Below are 20,284 nucleotides of genomic sequence, written 5' to 3'. Positions count from 1 at the left end.
GAAAAATCAATACAACAGAGTCTTGTTCTTGGAAGCTGGACACTTGTCTCTTCTGTATACATACCTATTTCCACAGGACACGGTTTTTGGTTACTGTCACGCCTGGGGCTGGCACTGTCCCTCACGTGCTGGGTGGGAGGTGCAGTTGGGAGCCTGCCTGTCACAGCAGTGAATAGACGCAGCGAGCATGTCTATTTAGATGGGAAGGATGGACAGGGGATATTACCAGGAGCTCTCAGAACGCTGGCCATCCCCCCCCCCCCCCCCCAAAAAAAAACAGGGCAAAACAGGGGCGTGGCTTTGCAATCGCAAACACTTTCATGAAGCCACACCCCCTTTACATGCCATGCTTTTTATAAGGATTGCATGTAAACAGGCTGTGCGGGCATCCCAATCCTCGCTTCATCAAAGTGGGAGGTATGTGGCCATGTCCGCTACTTTAACATGTGTCTGCATGTAGTGGAGGTAGTCATTTTGTGTTGCACATTATGTACTCCATTTTCAGTAACATCATTAATGTTTTAAAAATGTTAATAATATTAATTCCTAGCGATTTTAGCGTGCGCATATTTGCGGATATTGGTTCCGCCACAAAGTACTCGTAATTTTTATCATCATTCTAATCAATATATTTTGTACAATTGACCTCACCCACTGAAACATGAGGCTTCATTCAGACCCCGATGCAGTAATTTACAGGTGTTAGATACTTTGTACATGCACCAGATCCATACTGTACATGGGCAGTATAGGTCCTTAGTCGGCAGACGCAAGAAGGCTACAGAAACCAAGTGATTGACAACCTGCAGCCATTTGGGGGTGGTGAGGGGGCAGCGAAGGCTGCCATTTAGCAAAATGGAGGCATGTCACCACTTGTTTGGGAGTGCCGAGGCCACGGCCTGCACAGCCTTCATCTTCTGATTGAGATTTCCAGGTGTCAGCGATGTACTGTAGCTGCAGCAGCCAGTCTTTGTTCACTCAGCAAGCCAATGGTATCTCAGGTGGTCAGATGCTGCCTCCATGGATGCAAGAGAGGATTAGACATGCATACAAGAGGCATCTACTTATACCAGACACCTCCTGCTGCCATATATATATATATATATATCAGTATCACATCCAAGTATCAGCAATGCTCAATCCAACCACTTCTGAATTACCTGCAAGAACAGTTGCAACACTGCTTATAGGGGGTAAATATACTAAAGTGTGAGTTTTTACAGGTGAGAGATGTTGCACATAGCAACCATTCAGATCCTACTTGTCATTTTGTTAGCACCATCTAGATATAAAAGTTAGAATCTGATTGGCTGCAATGGGCAACATCTCGCACTGCTAAAAACTCACACTTGTGTAAATATAGTATAGTCCTAGTAATCTGGAACACAAATCATGCTTCAGCATACACAAAGTAGTCAGTATCAATGTATATATCATATATATAAATGGGTACTTGTTTCCTAGCACGGCCACCACGATTTATATCGTGGTGGTCGTGTCGGAAAAAATCGCGGAAAAAATTGCATACCAAAACGCGACCGACGCGACCGACGCGATGTACCCGATTTCTCCATAGGCTTCAATGTTAAAATAATTTAACATTGAAGCCTATGGAGAAATCGGGTCTCCATAGGCTTCAATGTTAAATTATTTTACAGAGTACATTTAACATAGAAAAAAAAGGTAAATGGCCCAATATGGGCCATTTCTCATTGGCTATGGCCCCGGCATGTGTGTAAAAGTTAAGGCACACGATGCCCGCGATTGTGGCCGTGCTAGGAAACAAGTACCTATAAATGTTGCAGTGTGTGTGTGCAGTGCGTGCTAGCACCTGAGTCCAGGGGCCCCATACACACATCCATTTTGTGAATATTTGCCCCTTCAGATACCAACAACGACTGCACAAGCACCTTAGAAATCTCTGGGAAAATGGCGTGGTGACTAATATCACAGAGCTTTGTGCTTGTGCAGTAGAGACATTGCTGATAAAAAAAGGCGCAGCATTTCGCTCTAGCGCTCACACTATGCAGTGCTGCTGGCAGAGAGGAGTGAGCCAATGGAGATGGTTTACCACGGGCCTCCTCCACTCTTAAAACGCTGCTGACCAGTATACCACACAGTTAATGTTTAATGCTCTAGGGGCCTAAATCTAACATCCGCAGCCCTCTATCGCCCCCCTTCTCCAGCCACCGCATTCTTAATGATGGCATATGCTCTAACATAAGCGATCATTAACGCAAGGGACAGCTCTTGCGATAAGAGCTGTCCCTTGAGATGCGGCGTCGGTGCTGGACTTCTGGGTCTGTGACCCGGGAGTCCATCTGCGCATGTGCAGAGCACGGCGCCGGCCGCAGGGCATGCTGGGAGGGATCCCTCACACAGCGCTGCGGTAAGAAGCCCATAGGCTTCTGCAGGGAATCGCCAGCTTTGGGTCTGTGGGTCAGGGTCTGTGACATCAGCAATGACCACTTCCACCCTGTCTCAGTCGCAGATTAGTGGAGTCCTCAGACCTACAGACAGTAAATATCTTTTGTTGGTTTGGGAATTGTGTAAAGAATTGCGAGTTGATGCCAATAATACATGCCATTCTCTCTCAATTTTGCAAGGGGTGTTTCCTCTTCCTGTTTCCTCCTCACAGTACATTGTGAATTCTTACATAACCGGGCAAGTCTGAATTAGGCCCTAGGTTCTGCTGCATTGCTTTCTTCACTTGACTGAGAGGGTGCCAATAGGAGTTGCATTAAGGGCCTGTTTGTTCTTTTGGCATTGGAAACATTCCAGGACAGAGAGCTGCTTTGCGGAAGTTTGCAATAAACAAATATATCTACTGTATATGCCGTTTCAGCCGTTCTCTGTTCTCCTTATGAGCATAATGCATCACTTCCATGGGCAATATTTATGTAGAAATGAAGCACATTATGGTGCTGGGACGGCTTGTACTTCACAGATCTAATTACTGGTTGTTTCTAGCCAGGGGCGGATTGGGAATTAAAACCAGCCTGGGAAATATCTTGGAGCAGCCCTAATGGGGGCGGGGCAGCAATGTTGCGCGCCCAATTTTTTGGGGCGTGGTCTATCGGTATGGGCGTGGTCTATTTCACAGAGGCCACACCCCATTTTTGCAGCTGTGGGGGCTTGGCTAGTGGCTCTCTGAGCTGCTGGCTATGTCCCCAGCCCCTCAGGCTGCAGAATAGGCGCATGCGTACAGCGTCTATTCTGCAGCCTGTGGGGCTGGGAAGATAGAGACGGAAGGGAGGGGGAGGGGGAGGGGGGGTGACAGGGGGTCTCCCAACTGAAAAAAAAAAATCACCCAAAAAATAGCAAGACAGCAGTCTAGTGCATCAACGTTTCGGGCATGTGGCCCTTTATCAAGACATGACAATCAATGCAATGATACTCACATATATAGGGGAGTGTGAGGGCAGGAGCACCTCGTGCAGCCATCACCTGCTACGGCACCCGGCGGGCAGTAGATGACGACATCAATGCCACTTGTCGGGGAGCCCGGGGTCACCAGGGGGCGTGAAGGAAAGGAGATCACCATGGAAACCACAGACTCTGAATAAGGCGTCCGTGTCAGTGAATGTGCGCTCCGGCGGCGGCTAGCCACGGGGGAGCAGGAGAGACAAGAACGGGAGAGGCCCAGGGATGGAAAGTCCATTGCCGGCTCGTGATGTTTGCATGAGAGCTCGCGGGGACATCCTGGTGTCTGTGAATAAACATACACACAGAAACTGTCAAATATGCTGGCCAATAAACACATGTACACAATGTAGCCAAATGTATATAGATGCCGACATCATTAGAACTAGAGAAATACAGAGTCTCATAAATTAAAACAAATGAGAAAAGCAAAAACTGCCACTGTCCGCTGGCACAGTGCGGGGAAGGAAAAGATATAATAAGTGTGCACCCAGCAAGTGTGAAAACAGGTAACTGTGAAAAATGAAAAGTGCCAAACCAAGGGAGATTATGTGAGTGATAAGAACGTGATCGCTGGTGCGGGAAAAGGAGCAGAACAGCATGTGAATAGGGGATGGGGTGACTGACTTGGGTGCTGAAACAGGTCTGAGAGGAGGGGAGAGGAGCGGAGAGCCAAGGAAGGTGCTGACTACAGATGTGGAAGCGTGCAGAGAGCAACTGCGTGGGAAAATGGAATGCGCATGGAATGTGGGTGTAAAAGATGTGGAAGCGGAGAAAGTGTGTGGAAGATGTGGGTGGGTGTGGGAGCGGGTATCAGTGGAACAGATGTCAGTAGATAGAGCGAATGTGGGAGCAGAGGTGGAATGTCATGAGGAATGCTAACTCCGTCTCAATGCTAGTGACATAGAGACAGTGTCGGCTGTGTGTAAGCAGTGGGGGGGGGGACCGAGGGAATGTGTCAGGTATGGGACACACTGGAACCTAGTGCATGGACATGAGAACCAGAATGTGCATGGTGGGTGGTGTGATGGGTGCAATTGCAGATGGAGGGAGGAGGGGTGGAATAGCTGAGGGTGGAGGTGAAAGATGCAGAGGGTGAGATGATGATGTGGGAACAAAGTGCACAGAACGGACAGGGCAGATATAAACACGAAGTCAGGACATAACATTAGCACAACAGCTTACGAGGTAGCATATGAGTGCGCAGCCCATTTTATTAGGGGGTGCACCGTCAAAGGGGTGTGAGTAGCTCCGCCTATTGGGCATGTCTATCATCACCTATCAGGCGTGTCTTCTGTCATCTATTGGCAGTCGCTACAATAAAAAGTCTCTCAGCCACAACATAATCTCCTGCCTGTTTCAGTTTTCATCTTCTAATTACTCTGTGTAACACTAACAGTACATGCAAATAAAGTCATACACATATATGGATGACGCAGGTACAGTATGTAGTAATATGACAATGGTTTAGTACAATTACCAATGCAAACACACATTATTGTTTGATGGGCACTTCTTTAAATGGAATACAGTTCTAAAAAGCAAAAGTCTTTGGTTAAAGGTATTGCTGGTATTGCTAGCGGCATGGAGGTGTTCATAGGGGTGGGCACAGCATTAGGGGGTGCCTGTGCACGACTAACACTCGATGTGCACACACCTATGCGAGGGAGACCAAGTCAGGAACTGGGGCATGCGAACATGCACCTAAGAGGTAGGAGGGAGGCCAGGGGAATTTACAAGAAACATGAGAATGGATATATCTAAAAATATATATATATCTATATATATATATATATATATATATATATATACTAGGTGATTCATCGCGCCCTACGGGCGCTCTTCACACCGTCGTATTGGGCTTTGCCCCCTTAACATGTGAACGCAATATTTCTATTTTACTGCAGGTGGGGGATGTGTGCATGTAGTGTTGCCTTGGCTGGGTGCAGGGGTAGTGTCGGTTGAGGAAGTGTGCGTGCAGGAGTGGTGTAGGTGGGTGCCTGAGTACGACGGGTGTGGGAGTTGTAGGTGTTGTTTTTGCATAGGTGGGGGAGGGTGTTTGTTGGTGGTGTGGGTGGGTGTGGTGCGGGTTCCGCATGTGTGTGGTGTATGTGGTGTAGGGGTGGGTGTGGGGGTGGTGAAGTTGTTTGCGGGATGGTTGGGAGCGATGGTGGCGGTGGGGTTTGAGGGATGGACGTGGGGTTGTCGTGGGTGAGAGACGGGGTTGCCTTGTGTGGGTGCTCTGTGGTGGTTAGGTGCAGGGGTGCACAGGCTTAGTGATGGACAGTTGCGGTGCTGGTGTGGGAGATGCGGATGGGTTGGTGGGGTGGGTGGGGGGAGGATTGCTTGCATGGTCAATGGAGTTTTGCCACTGTAGTAGGTCCAGGGTGAGAAAAGAAAGGGGCTCCATATTTTAGCCCCCACCTGCGGCTCTTATAGCTGCTGTCCCAGTACGCAGTCCAGCAAGACAGCTGGCATCGCTGCTTTGTGTGTCTCCCGTTTTGTCCCTTCTGTATGTGACGATTGCAGTAGTAGCAGAGAAGTGGAGGATTGTGTGAGACAGGGAGCGTCTCTTTCCAGCGGCACTATAGGTGAAGCACCCCATACTGTACTTTCCTGCCCGGGGAACTCGCACGCAGGTCCACACACACACATTAGCGCTAGCGTTTGGGAGGTGTTGCTGCTATCTGGAGCCACGCCCCTCATAGGTTAGAAGGGACGGCTCCATGCAGTGATGAAAGGCAGGTCGGTGCGGGTCCCCCGGGCAGTATTGTAGTGGCGCAGGAGGGCAGGAGCGTGGGTGCAAGTGAGCAACATGTCAGCGGGTGTTCCCACTGACAGCAGCGCAGTGTGGTGCACAGTGAGCGGTGGCGGTAAGAGGCTTCCCCCACTTACAGCGGCGGGAGCTTATGGGGGTGTGGACGTTACCTGGAGGCACGCCCAATAATTGGTGCAAGGGCACACCTCCAACGGTGATGTGACGGGACCTGCGTGCGTGTCCCCCTTGTATGAAGAATGCACACATTCTGTCAGGGAGGGCACTGTGCGAGCGCTCTTGCCGGGCTCAGTGCACAGTAAGCAGCCGGAGTCAGCGTGCGCACGGCTTCGGCACAGTGTGTGTGCGGAGCGTGTTCCCGCGACACTCTGACTGCCCTGAGCGCAGGAGCCGGGGCACAACGACCGGGACCGTGCTGGTGGTATTTGTTTGAAGGTGTGCGTTAGGTGGGTTAGGTGGGCATAGCATAGGTGTGGGTTAGGTAGGGTTACCTTTCTCTTATATATTTGGCTATGGCTACGATTTTGCAGGCTGGGTGGTGTGTGACCCCGCCCAGCGTTAGTGCCGCAGATGAGAGATATTCGGGGGGGGGGGTCTGAATGTCACATGTCTGCCTATGGGGGGGCTGAGCTGAAGGGGGATCTGAGTTGACAGACACAGTGAGTCTGTATGCCCTAATGCAGACAGCAGACAGTCACAGACCCCCTTCCCCCCACATGCAGGCATACACAGAATCCCCTCCAGCAGAGCCTACACTGTAAAGCTGGCACATGCAGGGAGATGTATCCCCATGTCCATCACACACAGTGACAGGAGTGAGTCTCTCTCTCTTCCTCTCCCCATTCCCTAACAGTGTTGCCAGCCAGTGTATCCCCAGAGCCCACAGTGTGACTCACATGATGATTCTGAAAGCTGCTGCCCGGCCACAGCGCTGCTGCTCCTCGTCTCTCTCCCCTCTCAGGCTGACGTCATCAGTCTGAGAGGTGCTCCCCCTGGCTGCCAGCGGCTGTATCTGCAGCTCATTGCAGCCGCAGCAGCAGGGAGGAGGGAGGAGGGAGCTGGAGGGAAGTAGCAGGCGGCCATCGTCATTCAGGGCACAGCACAGTGCTGCGGCGGCCCAGTTAGGTAGGTGGGCGGCCGATTCTGCCCTAAAAGGTGCCGGCCCACCGGGAAACTGCCCGGTTTCCCGGCAGGCCAATCCGCCCCTGTTTCTAGCTCTTATAGACTCACCTGCTCTGTTACTGTCTACTTTTCCAAGGCTGTGGTTGTTCCATCATGAGATCATCACTAGCTGAGACCTATTCCATACAGCTGTACATTTCTATATATAATATGAATATTATGAACTAAAGTAAATGATTATAGTTATGAGACCCCATGGTATCAGGGAGGCGCTGTGTAAGTTTGGGTGCCGGGGTCTTTGGGGCTATTGTAACACTATTACCGCATCTGCGGCCAGGACCCACCGTGTTTACTTGTCTGTGCTGTGGTCCCGGCTCCCCTCATGGCTTCTGCTGCTATGAAAATGGACCATCATAAAATCTCTCCTCCCCCCCTTCCCCATACAGCAGACAGTTCTCTGAGCTATTGTTCTTTTTGTGGGTGCAATATTTAACTAAACTTCAATTGATTGACAGGGCTGTATTTGTATTTATTTATACTAAAAGAACAGTCGCTGTGAGCGATGCTGCCATTTTTAGCGGATATTTTGAGGATCTCTCACAACAACATTAGCACTCAAAGGGTTAAATGAGTTTCATACCTTTCTATGGCATGCTTGTTTAGTAAATATAGGCTTACCATTCTATCCATTTAAACCAGGACGTTTCATGAATTACACACTGTGATGCACAGTCTATTTCTACTTCCGATTCCGGGGCCACACATCGTGATCTCATTGGGATCGGATGCATCTAAACATGGTGGAATTTTAACTAACTTGCTATCAATTTTGACTATAATCAAAATCAATAGCCAAAATCACACTGTTTGTGCCTACTTTATGGTTCCCCTATTCATGAGATGCCAGGAGTGGAGAAGTAGGTGGAAGGTGATGGGGACGGGGCCGCGTGAATAGAGTCATCAAACCTCACCCATATTCAGAGAAAATACCACAATTGGGCAAAATTTGCTTAGAAGGGGGCTAAAATGACGTGATTAGCATATAATTTGGACTGCCAGTAAGCTCTCTGTTTTGTCCACTCTACTAGGAAGTGGGCACAAAGTGGGAGGGGTGAGTACACTTCCTGGGGTTCTGAGGATTAACCCATAAATGAGAAGTCCCTCAGAGGATGCTGGAAACTAGGTCTTCTGTCGACCATATGACCTATACCCAATTAAGCAAACTGATAAATTGTAGGTAGTATCTCTGTGTAACTCAATTGTCTAGTTTTATTTATTAATAAATGGTTATTTTAGTTGTGCAATCACATCAGTTTGCTGATGACAGTATATCAACAGTCTACGGGGGAAATTTACTAAAGGAAATTTGTAAAAAAAATAGGTGTATTTGTATACAGAAATACACTTATTTTTGACATTTACTATCCCGAAAATACAGCAATTCGTAGTCGTATTGATGTGCTATCAATACGAATACGAATTGCCGTATTTTCGGGATAGTAAATGTAAAAAATAAGTGTATTTCTGGTTAAAAATACACCTGTTTTTTACAAATTTCCTTTAGTAAATTTCCCCCTACATGTCAACACTGATGAAATCTCTACATGGTCATAAAATTGAGAATCATTTTCAAATAACCCTAACAGTATTAATTCCAATACTTCTCTTGAGCTTGTATGCACAAATTAAAATTATATTCAATTACAAATTTGGCTGCTTGTCCACCAGATTTCCTGAGGGCTAGGAAACAAAAACCACAATATACTCCCCACATTGTGGCAAAACAACTATACTTTTAAAAAGTACACACGTTCCATAAAAGTTCATGAAATAAATGAAGATAATTTTCCAAGAGTGTTCTTTATCAATTCTTCAAAAGTAATATAAACAGCACCCCAACGCGTTTCGTCTTACAAAGACTTCATCGGGGGAAACAGTTTACAATCTACAAATACAGTATGTTTCAATACATAATATTGGAACAGGAATTTTATTCTCAAAGGACCAATTCATTAAGTCTTTAATATTTAGAATAACAGAACCAGAAAAGTGAAAGTGGGTGGTGGTGGGAAGCAAAGAAAGAAAATGTTGAATTGAGTGACTTCTTAAGTGTGCTAAGTGAAATTTAAGTTACAATTACCTTTCTACTATTTCACTGATCACGTGAATTAATCGAATACTTATGTAGGGCTATCTCGAAATGAGTCTCTAACCCCCATAGTGACATTGGTGGTTTAAGAAAACCACCAATGTCACCTTTGTAAAGCACAACTGAATATGCTGCACTATATAAGAAACTGTTAATAAACAAATAAGAAAATTTAAGAATGTTTACAAACCTAAATTTTAAGAACATGGATGACTGTTAGATGTTTTAAACATTGCTTCATTATCCCAACATGAATTAAATTGCAGCTGCATTTTAACATATAAACTATGAAGGAAGATTCACAAGTCACAATCTCTTCACAAGACGGAATCTTCTTTATCTCTGAACTTTCCTATCAATAAATTTTCAACAGATACAGTGGTTACAGGAGTATATGCCTGAGCGTTTACCTAGAAATTGTTGAGAGGGGGTTAAGCCTTTTGAGGCTTATTCTTCAGTTTGCTTGGAGCCAACATATTTTTCAAATACCACCACCGCCGGTTTCTTGGGGAGGTGGGGACCTAGGACAGGGTCCCTTAGAAGGAGATGCCAATGGGCATCTAAACACTTTCGGATAGTTTGATGTTCTTGATTTAATTTTGTGATGAAAGGTTTATGTTAACTTTCTCCATTAAGAGCGGTTCTCTTGGTAATTTTGCCGCTTTGATTTTGTCTTGTTCTACCGGGTTTCATCGTAACCTTTCTCCCGGAATCACAATTTTTTCATAGACGAATGAATTGTGAGAAAGGGACAGCGGTCTTCCATTTGGTTTGATGGCAACTATGCATAGGGATGTAGCCATTGGTATCCATGGGTTTAAAATAAGTCTTCGTGGAGATGTTTCCATTGTTTTCCGTCCCCAATACCAAATCAAGATAGTTTATTTCTTCCGTATGTTGCTTGTGGGTGAATCTAAAATTGAAAGTGTTGAAAGTGTTCTTTTGGATCCCATTGGTGTCACCATTCCATATCAGGATCAAATCGTCGATGTATCGCCTCAAATAAATTATGTTTGGGAATTTGTATCCTGATTCGATGTAGAGATGTTCCTTTTCCCAACTGTCCATGTATATATTAGCTTAGGAGGGGGCAAATTTTGTCCCCATTGCTGTTCCACAGCGCTGCACGTAAAAGTTTCTGTTAAATTCAAAATAACTATAATCTAAAATGAATTTAATACCCTCCAGAATGAACTTTTCATCTTCTACGGAGATCTCACTATCCTTCTCAAGAATATCACCTACTGCTTTTAAACCTTTTTCATGCGGTATTCAGGTGTATAAGGCCTGAACAACAATCGTCAGCCACCTATAAGTTGGATCCATTGTATATCTTTTACTTCTCGTAACAGTTGGGTTGAGTCCTTCAAATGTGATCTTTGTAGGGTCATGTACTTCTGGAGTCTCAGGTCCAGATAATGAGATAAGTTGGATGATAGGGAATTCTCGCTTGCCTCTATGGGCCTCCCGGGGGTTGCTCCCTGTTTTTATATACTTTCGGAAAATGATAAAACACAGGTATCTTTGGTTTAGCTATATAAATATTCAGAAACTCTTTCTTACAGAGAACGTTGTTTGTGTTCACTTGTTTTAATATATTTAAGAGTTTATTATTGTATTATGAAGTTGGATCGGAGTCCAGTTTGGTATAAGTTTCAACGTCTCCTATTAACTTGTGGGCTTCTTCTAAATATTTACATTTGAATCACCACTACTCCCCCTTTATCCAAAATTTTAATGACTATGTCTTCATCTTTTTTTTGTTGTTTTAAAGCTTGTTGCTCCTGTGGGTCGAAATGATTTGTTAGGTTTAATTTTTTTAAGTCATCTCATACGGATTTGTAGAACATCTCTAGGTTGCTGCCTCTGGACTCAATTGGATAAAATCTTGATGACGGAGCCACTAATGGTTTTCTTTGTGTCTGTTGGGATTCACTGGGATTCGGAGCGTTTCTCAAATAATGTCTTTTCAATGTTAGAGATCGAATGTATTTATTCAATTCAACAAACAGGTCAAATTTGTCAAGGTGTTGGTCGGGTGCAAACTTCAAAAATCTGTCTAGTAATGTTGCTTCGTGCTTAGAAAGGTTCTTCTGGGAAATGTTAATGAAGTTGGGTCTTCTTGTTCCCTCTGTGTTTGGTTTGTTCTCTTCTTTTTTGGGGAGTTTCCTTCCTCCTCTACAACCTCTTCTCTTAGGTATCTCCTCTTGCCTTGCAGTGAATCTAACCTTAACCCTAACAGAATGTAACATTTTCACTATATCGCTATCTTATATGCCAACATTTTGTCCATTTTAACAAATAGAAGATGTTGACATGTTAGATGTTGACATTTTAACCATGTAATTATTATAATATTCAACATTCTGATGTCGACACTGCATACCCACGTATTTACTAATGTCACAGTTTGTGTGATCAGCTGTAGGAATCCTGCACAGCAATAAAAAAAAACAATAACAATAAATATTTTCATGGGAAATCAGACCTGACCAATTACAACACTGCATTTCACTGCACTGCACCATTGATGTTTATTTTATTTCTTTAATAGAGCACAAATAGATATGCCTTGCTATCCACGTTTCAACAGTTGTACACCATCCATAGTTGTGACTCTTATCATGCTGGTGATAACATATTAAGAAAAATGTTCTACTGTTAGTATAACAGAAGGTCTAATACAAAGAAACCCCAAGATTTGAAAACACAATAGAGGTCATTCTGATTGATCCCCAAAACTGCGAAACACCAACAAATTGCCTTTGATGTTTTAAGAAGAAGCATAAATTACATCCTTTATTTATTAGCATTTATATATTTCTCACAAATGATGACAATATTTAGTCAGTCACTGCCTCAGTGGATCTTACAATCTATGGGGGCCGGATGACTCATCGACAGTCGGGCAATTTTCCCGCCAGGGACCCTCATAGAGGGAGAATAGAATAATAAGTAGCGTGGCGAGTTCAGCAAGCCCGCAAGGGACTTGAATGCACTCACCCCATTGTCAGGCTCCAAACAACCGTCGGAATCCCAACTGTCTGAGAGTTATACCATTCCCACAATCTATATACCCTATTACATGTACACACTGGGATTACATGTTGTAACATAACAGATAACCTACTAGAATGTTTTCAGTTTTCAGAGTTGAAACTGGGGTACTTGTGTATTTTGGCGGTGCCCCCGATCTCCATCGTGCAATGTTTTAATCGCATCTCATGCCATGCACCCGATGGCATGCGATGCGATGCAACGCGATTTTTGCCCCCTATGCGATGAAAGATTGTATAAGCACCCTAATGGGTGCTTACAATGTTAAATGCACCCCCACGCCACCCCCCCCCCCACTATAAACGTGAACCCGAAGCGTGGCGAGCGCAGCGAGCCCGCGAGGGGCGGCGGTACGCGTCCTCCGACCTTTTCATACCCCCACTATCCACATTGGCGTGGAGCTGAGAATAGAAAGTGTGGCGAGCGCAGCGAGCCACCGAGCCCGAAGTGTGGCGAGCGCAGCGTGCCCCGCGTGGGGACGCGGATACCTTCACAGGTATCGGAGTCCCCTCGCGGGCTTCAAAGGTATCCGCGGCCCCTCGCTGCGCTCGCCACGCTTCGGGCTCGGTGGCTCGCTGCGCTCGCCACACTTTCTATTCTCAACTCCACGCCGACGTGGATAGTGGGGGTATGAAAAGGTCGGAGGACACGTACCGCCGCCGCTCGCCACGCTTCGGGTTCACATTTATAGTGGGGGGGTGGCGTGGGGGTGCATTTAACATTGTAAGCACCCATTAGGGTGCTTATACAATGTTTAATTGCATTGCATCGCATTGTATGGCATTGTATGCCATATACAATGTCATACAATTTTAAAATTGTATGGCATTGTACAATATCGCGCGATATCGCGTCGCATCGCATACCATCACATGCCTTATGGTATGCGATGCGATAGGTGCCGCCAAAATACACAAGTACCGAAACTGGAGTAGCCAAAGAAATCCTTAAAAATAAGAAAACATAAAACTCCACACAAATAACACTTTGGTTGGAACTAAAACCAACCCAGTGCCGTGAGGCATAAAATTGAGCATTTTTTTGCTTCATTTCTGCCACCATTGCTAATTCAGGCTTTGTTCTCCCCTATGTAAATATACTATAAATACATTGTTCAACAGCAGTGGGACCCTGGTTTTGCTGTTTATGAAAGTAACATTAAGAATTCTCCTTTACGCTTTGAATTTTGTATGTTTTAGTAAAGCTGTATTGAAAAGATACAGTAGGGAACCTTTTGTCCTTGCTTGATACAGCTGTGATAGGTTCTTCTCATATTTTCATATAATTTATGTTGTAGGTGACTTTAGCGCCTAAAAGCCAATATTAATGGTCTCTGAAAGTAAATTCCAAATTTATTCTGCTGTTCAAAGATTCTCAAGCTCCCAGGAACAAGGGTAAGCAACCCCTTGTATTGTCTTTCTGTCAAATCCTATCTCCCATTATGCTGCACTAGTAGCTGGCAGGAAATCTTGGAAGTTTTAACACAACAACAGCTGGGGGGCACAGACCTAGAAATGAAAGCTGTATATACCTAGAGCAACAAAATAATTACACCAATAGGAGTGCCTATGTGCTGTGGATGTTCAATCGCTTTATGCTGCTGCAGGAAGCCCTGTATTGCTATTTACTTGGTGACCATAAAAGAAACAGTTAATCTAATATCTTTCTGCTTTAGCACATTCCCTATAATGTATGATACCCATCATTCTGTATCAGTTCCGTGGCAGTAGATTTTATCAGCAACAAAAAGTTTTGCAGTAATGTTTGTCCTAATGCATTCTGTTTTAAAGTTCCATCTGTGCGTGAGTGTAGCAATAATAGTGATTGTTTTGGACAAGTTTTGTTGCCCAGAAAATAGGCTGCCAGTGAGGGGAGCAAAGTTCTTGATGGGAGCATCTGTCACGCTCTCTTCTATCCTTTTCCGAGAGGCAGCAGTCTTTGGCAGCCTCCAACTGGCAGATAGACGGCAAACTATGGCAACAGCAGGCCTAATGTGATCCTGCCCGGTGATTATCTGCAAACAGCTGGGAGTTCCTTTGGCAAGAGCGGGCGGCCAGTTCATTCTTTACTCATGAAAATCACATTCGGTAATCTGGACAAGATGTTCTGTTGTGAAACAATAAATGAGTGAGTCCGTTTCAGTGTTTAGAGTGTTGGCCTGAGAACATCAAATCAGAGGTTGTTAATTGTAACAAGTTGGATGCTTATTTGTTGAATTGGCATTTCATCAGGGATTGGGTGAGCAGTGTACAAATTAAAGTGCATGCTCGGGTTGGACATTGATAAAAGACTTGTGTTATCTACCTGACTTGTGTACAACCCATCCAACAATACTCATTTTGGTTACTTTAATGTATTGTTTATGTTATCTAGCAGTTGTCAGCAGGTTTCCAGTTAACTCCTAGATGTCTAAAGAGGGAATATATTCCAATCTCTAGTAGCACATAATCACATCATTCGCTGTGCTTACAGCAAATGCCAGCTTTCTTATTATGCGAGTGTCACGTTTCCGGTAGCACCGGCTGGAGTGAAACGGAGGCTAGGTGCTTTGATATATGGTTTTTGCATAGGCGACAAAAGGGAGGATGGCAATTAGATAAAAGAAAAACTAGTTTTAATAAAGATACGATGGTACAGAAGATGAGGAATGGCACAAGGATAATACTGTAGATAATGAATAAACAAAGTCAATGATATGCAATACTAATTGTAGAGCTTGCAGGTGATTGGGATGAAGAGATGACTTGACTTGAAGGTTTGAAGAAATAAATGAAAACTTGAAGAATTGGATGATTGGATTGCCGAATTGGATGTTTGAATGATTGGATGAAAGATTGGATGATTGGATGGTTGGATGATTGCATGATAGGAAGAATGGATGATTGGATGATTGGAAGAATCCGGGAAGGGTGTGCTGACAACCCTAATAGCTGTAACCAGGAGGATCGCAGAGTAATAACCATCAGGCTGGAGAAAGGATGACCCCTTTGGGGGATAACCTTGTCCGGTCCGTTAAGGCGGGAGCAGGGGTCTGCGATGTGATGGTTGAAGACAGCGGGTGTAGCAGGATACCGGATAGAGTCTCTGGAACTAGAAGTAGCAGCGCTACCAGCAGCAAGGAGAGTCAGATGCCTAGCATAAGGACATCATTGTACTGACTGCTGGTTTGGCCCAGCAAGTCAATATTTGAAGGGAGAACTGCACTGTGATTGGTTGAATAAAAATTTGCAGTGCAGCCTGATAGGAGAAACCAACAAGATGGCCGCCGCCAGGGGGGGGGGGGGGCAGGTTTCTGAGGCAGGAAGTGTGTGCAGCATGCACCAGCCAGCGTGTCCAGCCAGACCCAGACAGGACACAGAACACTATGGCAACTCAAGCCCCACGCCGTCCAAGCCTCGCATGTCACCGGCGCGCACGCTACCACTGTCACCATGAGATGACAGCGCGATCATGCAACCCAGGAACAAGGGGACTGATAGCGGAGGTGAGTGCCAGAGTCTGAACTACCCTGTTAGGAACCCCAGGGGCAGCCATGGCATGGGAGGCCTGAGTGGCAGACATGGTGGTCGTGACAGCGAGTACTAGCGACCTGCCTGGCTTCACACTGGATCAATTTTGAATTTACGCCGATAGGCTATCACACCAATCGGTCACTCATGCACCTAGACCGTCCCTTCCCCTGCCCTCTGCCGATTTGGCTTTCATCTCTTGACTTCCGTTCCTATTGACTTTTGCTGAAACATATAGAAAACCATATAGAAAACCGAAGACCATAGAACAAAAAGTATCAAAAAACTAAAATTTTAATGACATTTTGTCAATAAACAGGGCTTACATCAATTTTTCTTGAAAAAACAGACAATACGTAACAATCTCTACTCAGAATAAAATAAAGTCCATTGCTGTGATGTATCTTTTCCGGTTTAGGAGGAGTAAGCCAAGAAGGAGCTTGGATGGCCGTTAATCATTCTGCATGCTCTGTGGTGTCCTTTTCCCATTGGTTGGTTCTGCATTTTTGTCAAATATTGCTACAGTCTACCTTGCGTTTTCCACTAGAAACTCAGCTGGAACACCTCTGTTTTAATAATTTTGTCCGTGTAATAAACATCAGTGTATGTCTTTGCTGTAAAGTTACATGAATACCCATTTATTTTAAAGTATTTTAAGTTTGGAAAAATGTGACAGGTGCAAACATACAGTATGTGAAATCTGTATTTCAGGTTTTATTAGGTTTGCTAATTAGTATCCAATTTATGAAGGTGTTGCATACAAAATATGTGATCCTTTTTATAAGCTTTGTTCTTTTTTTAAATTGTTAGAATTGCAATTAAAATTAAAATGTTGTCATTGTGTGGGCTAAACCATAATTCCCGTCCCAAAAGTTCAGTAGGTACTGTAGGTAACAAAACACAAAAGGAGTTTTTGAAAAGTAGTGGGCAAATCCTTTACATTTTTTTCTTTTCACCCGTTTTCATAGATGTGTAGAAAGTGCGTCATGAATGTTAGTGTCTAGTGCAGGGGTGGGCAACAGGTGGCAACTGACAGCTCCTGACTGGCCTGCCACTCTGCGCTGCTGTATCTGTGTCCGATGGCGGCTGTGTGTGTGCGCAGTGTAGTCCTGTCTAGCCGACACCCAGCCTGTGCGCAGCAGGCACGGCCCAGTGCATGTGCAAATTCCACAGGACTATGCCGAGCACACAACGCTGAGCTGCCCACCCCCCAAATGTCACTACAGCCACAGCGCCGCCGCCGAGGATGGGTGAGTTGTTGTGACTGAATGCTGCTGCAATTTGCTCCATTTTTCAAGGCTGGCGCACAGATGTTTGGAATATCTAAAGAGGGGCAGGTGTGTGGCATTACTAATGGGGGCAGGTGTGTGGAATAACTAAGGGGGAGCTGGGGTGTGGAATTACTAATGTAAGGGGCAAGTATAAGGGGCCTACTATTGAGTTGCAATATGTGTAAAAGGGGTATATGGTGTGCTACAATACATTCAAAGACACACCCCTTTTGAGTGACCCCACCCCTATTTCTGGATGCGGCCCTCGAATATCTACTGGAAGTATTAAGTGGCCCCACAGCTGAAATAATTGCCCACCCCTGGTCTAATGTATAGTATAAGGGTCTTTCAGAAGTCGCCATATGTTCAGACCTGATGATCCTTGTCCACCAAGCCCATTTTAAAACCTATGCCTAGTTTAGGGGTTTCTGCACATTGTGCATGGGGGAACATTATATCAAAGCCCATCCTACTGTACTACTGTATATTAGTTTTGTAATGAGGGTGACCCTGGAGCTGCCTTTATTATATATGTGACTATTCAAGGCTCTTTTATAGCTATCAAAGTGCTCTGCATGATGCATCTGTAAGGCAGACACACTGCCCCTTTTATCTAATTTATATAATATACTCAACCCAAAAAAACAACTTGGAGCTATGTTTACTTAATGGTGTTATTAAAAACTTAGTTTTCAGCAGGACAAAAAAAACACCATTATGACTTTCCTATCAGTCACTAGCAATGTGGCAGACGGAGCTACAGTGGGAGGAAAGTCTAATCATTTACTTCTTAAGTAACAGATTACTTCCAGAATCAGAAATAGATGGGTGAAAAACACAAACAAAGCTCAATGAGTAGTATTAATATATGCTGGATAGGATTCAGGTTATTTAAACTTCAGTTGACTAAACCATGCAGTAGTAAGCCCAGCCTGTAAACCTAGTCCAGCAATAATACAATAATGGGTACTTGTGTAGTTTCACGGCGCCAGCATGGCGCCATGCTACTTCCGGGTTGTACGCTCGCCACAAACTATCTCAAATAAACTAACTTAACTCCATGCCAACATGGTATATTATTGCTGGACTAGGTAATATTGAGGGGCATATCCATGAGTATGCGTACGTGGCGCAATACTTTTTTTATCCTACTGACCAGTATTAACTATAATGTTAGTATAGCAATTAAAGATTGCTCTGGTGAAGAAAGTGCTGCTACAAAAAAACAATCACTAATACTGCTGATTCCACCAGTAATTACTAGTGGCAGAACCTTACACAGTAGTGTTAGTGCACATGCGTGCACTTGGTGGTTTTTCCAACAGAAAGTAGCAGGGCTGCTTGAACCAATGCCATCTAAAGATGATGATGGTCTCTGTAGAAAAACTCAGAACAGATTCAGTTTTCGGAATTTGCTGAGTATTAGGGTCCATTTCTATAAATATGTCTAACAGACCACTAAGAACAGTCAACTCTTCATAGACAATAATATTAACTGCAAAATATGCCTAGTTATGCATTTAATAATGCCATTTTAAGTCCTGCAGAAAAAAATCAGCTGCTTGGAAAATATTGTCTGCAGTCTCTTCACTTCCATTGACAACTAGATATGTTTGTGCAACTAATTTAGCAAAGAATGCACACTTGCTATGTTTTTATGTGAAATCGGTAGAATTATTTGAATTGCCATCACATATTCTTTCAATTTTAATTAGAAATGTAAAAAATGCAGTTAAAATCTTTCAGTTTATTTAGGAATTTTATGATATAATGGGCCTGATTCAAGCTGGATGGTATATGCTAGGTTGCTTGCAGCAGTTTAGCATATGCGACCCTTAGCCACACAAATGCAGAAGAAGGGGCATACCACGCCCTCCAGCATTTGTGATTGCTAAAACTGCATCTGCGACTGTAAGCCTGAGTAATCTGACCTTACTCAGACTTGTAGTTAAAGGGAGCATTGCGTAGCTAAGGAACCTCCATTTTCCCAAACACCAACTGCCTCCGCCCCGTACCTCCCCGCTATGCCTCTTCTGCCTGTCGCTCAGTTAGAGGCATTCACATTTATGCGATGCAATCATTTCACAAGCAGCGGTTGTTTAAGGTGAGGTTCCACTTAAACTGATGGGGCCTACACATGTCGTGATTTAGGGGCACATTCTAAGCGGTCTTGTAGATCGCTTAGAAAATGCCTCTACATGTGTAGGCTCCATAGTGATAGCGATGCTCAGCACTTTTGAGCGCCAATTAATATCTAGCATGCTGGATATTAATCGGTCAGGGCCAGTGGTCTCACCGGAGAACACTAGCCCTGACAGATCGCTCAGCACACAGCTCTGACACATTGCTGTGTGCTGAGCGATCTTGCTGAGCGTTCTAGCATCCCTCAGAACGTTCAGCAAATCTCTGCATGTAGGCCCCTTTAAAGTGATGCCTTGTTTTTGTCTCTGCAATTTTCTTCTATTACTTCCAAGCATGTCTGTATATCATGCAGAAAACCTGTTTATTTTTGGTCCCCTCTGAAATAGCAAAAGCTGCTTCCTGGGTACAGTTATAGATAAATAAATAGAGAAAAAACACAAAAGGGAACAGAGAATAAAATCAATGTATTTCGTCAAAGTCACAGGAAGGCAAGAATAGGCTGATTGAAGTCGTGGGAGGCAGAAAATCCCTTTTAATACAGTAGTGGCCTTCCAGCACTTGTGGCAATACAACTTGCAATTACAAATTGGTGTTACATAGGTAGCACACCCGTCATAGTCACCAAATGTCTTTTACACTGAGGTGTGTTAAGCGATATGAGTTATCTGTGGCTGCTTCATAATACGTTCTGAAATAAGAAAAGGCGTTTACTGATTGTCATTGTTTCCATGGAATTTATATCTCCAGGTATGTGTGTTCCCTGTCTGGACATTTTACCAATTTCTTGCATCTCTGGTGTTACTGATTGACTGCATCTTCTAGAGAGCTAAAAGCA

At 44.5% G+C, this 20,284-nt stretch overlaps 1 protein-coding gene across 2 annotated transcripts in view; it reads left to right on the top strand.

The window, feature by feature from the left end:
• CDH4 (cadherin 4) overlaps positions 1–20,284 on the top strand; it is a 724,604-nt gene that overhangs the window by 401,934 nt on the left and 302,386 nt on the right. The gene's annotated exons all lie outside the window — the stretch shown is intronic.

This window comes from Crinia signifera, chromosome 6, assembly GCF_055691185.1.
Source record: "Crinia signifera chromosome 6, ASM5569118v1, whole genome shotgun sequence".
Taxonomy (NCBI): Eukaryota; Metazoa; Chordata; class Amphibia; order Anura; family Myobatrachidae; genus Crinia; species Crinia signifera.
This window is presented reverse-complemented; position numbering and strand designations above follow the sequence as displayed.